Source organism: Adiantum capillus-veneris, chromosome 6 (assembly GCF_014529385.1).
Source record: "Adiantum capillus-veneris isolate H3 chromosome 6, ASM1452938v2, whole genome shotgun sequence".
In the NCBI taxonomy this organism is placed as follows: Eukaryota; Viridiplantae; Streptophyta; class Polypodiopsida; order Polypodiales; family Pteridaceae; genus Adiantum; species Adiantum capillus-veneris.
In genome coordinates, this window is record NC_140936.1 from 144,637,070 (window position 1) to 144,640,555 (window position 3,486).

Genomic DNA, 3,486 nt, shown 5'->3' on the forward strand with positions numbered 1-3,486 from the left:
TTGCCTTGACAAGGGAGGGGTCCCATAGCCAAGGATAGGAGGAGTGAGGGACTCACAAATCTGACCAAGAAGGAGACAGTTTCGGCCAGTAGAGGACAACAAAGCAAAGGGAGAATTCAAAGGCCCCAAGGGGAGCAAGCCAGGCAGCCAAGTTGGGCGGATTTTAGGAGGATATACACACCATGCAAATGTTTCCAAAATAAAAAATGCCAAGTCGTGGCAATGCAAGTAAATTCTAAATGGAGCTCCAAATGAAGTGCACAACATAAGAGCTCACTCTTTATTTCCTTTTTGAGTTTCCTAGGCACACCCTTATAAAAGGAGGTCTATATTCATTTTTTGGGGTCTTTTGACCAATGTTAGGTTTTTGCCAGGAGGTTTTTTGCCAAGGCTTTTGAGCCATTGTTTTGGGTTGCCGAGGTTCATGTCGGTAGTGTGTTGGTTGTATACGGTATCGCATATGCTAGAAGACTATTCTCTACTGTTTCTGGGCGTCATTTCCCCTTCCCCCTTCTCTTTTCTTCTTGTGTGCGTGTGTTTCCTGGTGTGTGCCCCCCCAAGGTTTGTCATGCAAAGAGAGATAGAGAGAGGTTGTGCGAGTGTGGAAGGCTGTGAATTGAGTAGAGCGGAGTGATTGAGTCTGTCTAGTGCATTGCAAGGTGTATGTGCGTATGGTTGTGTGAAAGTGGTGGTTTGCTTGCGGGTAGTGTTGAGTTTTATAGGTGAGCACTAGTGGATTGAGGCGCTGTGTATACCCTGGGCTATAGTGAGGCATTGTGTTGTGTATTGGGTGTGTTCCACTTTCATCATCTCCAATGTTTTGTCCATACGAGAGGATTCCTTAGTAATAGAGAGACCTTTTTGGTATGTTTTGTTGCAGTTTTTATGACCTTGATCATCATGGATCATGATTTTGGTATCTTATCGGATTAGGACAAAACTTGGTCGGATGGTGCCTTAGGTGTCTTAGACATCCTCCTAAAGTTTTGTAGCATTTGGACTTCTTTCGAGTGCCAAAACGATGTGACGACATAGTGCGGTGACATAGGACATAGGCAGTTTTCCATGTTTGGGAGGTATAGGTTTTCTAGTGCGTTAGATGATGTCATTCCATAGGTTCACTTCTTGAGGTTGACACCCTCAAGGAGTTTTTGTGCCCCATTCAAGTCACTTCCATGAGTATTGACATTATGTTAGTGCCAAATAGCTATGCTACAGACATCCGTCCTCGAGGGGTCACCTCTTATACATATAAATTACCACGTGAGTTCAAATAAATGGGTCTTTTAATTGCCAAACTTTTGAATTTTTAACAAGAATATATTAGTAGAAGGGGATTTTAAATTGATTTTAGAGAAAAAACCGTAAGTTTTTCAAGAAAAGGGGTCATTTTATGACATTAAGAATGTAAGTTGTCATAATAAATAATATCTAATTCTCCTAAATGAGTTTCTCATGTTAAACTGATCATTTAATATGGGGAAGTACCAGGGGAGAAAAAGCTAGAAAATTGGTTAGGCTGGCACATCGCTCACAATAGGGATCCAAAGGAGGGAAAATAGGGATCCAAAGGGGGGGCCATCTGCAAAAGAGCAATGTGAAACAATGGGCTTCAAAGACCCTAAGGTTCAGCACGTTAATACTTCCATAATGCTAAGGTTCCAAAATTCAAAGGCTATGTCCAATGGTCAAGCTTAGGGTAAATTGGATGCTTGTGGGAAGACTCAAAAGTCTTCCCACATCCCTATCCTTGAGGGGCGAGCCCTTTTAGTAGGGGATGAGAGAGAAACACACACACACACACACTCTTGCAAGCTCCCTTTACACAAAGGGCATCATGGACACATGTCAACTCCCTAGCCCAGTTGCCCCCAAGGTGCATTCAAATCCGATTGGATGGCCATAGAGGTGGACCAATGAGAATTAGACTAGAGCCATTTTAGTCTAATTCATTTAAAAACACTTGATAAAAGAACCAATAGGAATTAAGATCTCTAGAAGACTGTTGGACAGTCTCCCAAGGGGTCCAATGAGCATTCAGCAGCCCAATGGCCTGCCTCATTGCTATCGGCCAGAAGACTAAGGGGTCCAATGAGAGATTGATTGAATTATTTAAATACCTAAACCTTTCACAAAAGGGAAAGGGGGACACATGTCACATGGCTATCACTTATGCTTCTTAATTCTCATTGGCTAAGCTTTGCAGGGTCCAATAGGATGCTAGCATTATTCCACCACTAAGTTATTGAAGGAACGCAAAGTATTGTATTGTGAAATGTCTCCCTTGATGGGGGAAACCTATAATACAAAGCCTTTTGGAGGGGGGACCGATGCCATGTAAATCTGGTCCTCAACTATTGTCAATAGCTTATCTGTTCATGCCTATCTAACTAGGTGTTATGCTTTTGTTGCTCTCTCTCCATCCAAGCACTCTTGCTATGCTCATTAGGAATCTATTCTAATGAAATTCTCACTATGTCTATGTTATTTTTCGCTACACACAAGTTACTAGAGCATTAAATGTTACATTGGTATCAGAGCACAAGGTTTCTCTTTTCTTGCTCAAGAAGAGAGGTCCTCAAGCTAACTATAAATGAATTGTATTATTAATTGCTGTTGAGTAATTAGAATAGGTCTTTTTCTACCTTGTAGTGGCCCTACTTTGTGTAGATAACGAACGTCCTACAAGGCTTGCCTACAGCTTATCCACTATTGAGCTATTAGAAGCTTGACAAGAGCCAGTACTATTTTGGTGCATCGAACAATATGTGCGCCCTCCTAATCGACCCCTTATTCATGATCTCTAAAATTTTAAATATCCACCATTATTTTTTTAAGAATCCTTGTAATTATGAGAAAGCTTATAATCTTAATCAGATATTTGAAGAGTGTGTATATGCAAATCGAAGTTGTAAAGTCTATCATTTGATTTGAGCTTTGTAAAGTCAGTCATTGGCAAGAAGTCCTAGGTATAAAGTTCTTCTTTTGAATGTGGAAAAAGGACATAATTATTATTGAAGGATTGAGTTTTGAGAGTACGAGTGAGAGTGGCTACTCTCACGTGCTTTCTAATCATCATATTTTGAGCTCGAATAATCACACTTTAATTTTGAAACTTGCAACGTGTTCCTTGTCTACTGCTCTTTCATTTAAGTGAATCATTGTCAGGTCCCTAGACTAGTTGCCCCCCCAGGTGCATTCAAGTCCTATTGGATGTCCATAGAGGTGGACCAATGAGAATTAGGCTAGAGAACATTTAGTTTAAATCATTAAAAAACACTTGATAAAAGAACCAACAGAAATTAAGCTCTCTAGAAACTATTGGACAGTCTCCCAAGGGGTCTAATAAGCAGTCAATAGCCCAATGGCCTGTCTGATTCCTATTGGTCAGAAGACTAAGGGGTCCAATGAGAGATTAATTGAATTATTTAAATAGCGAAATCTCTCACAAAAGGGAAAAGGTGGAGATATGTCACAAGGCTATCA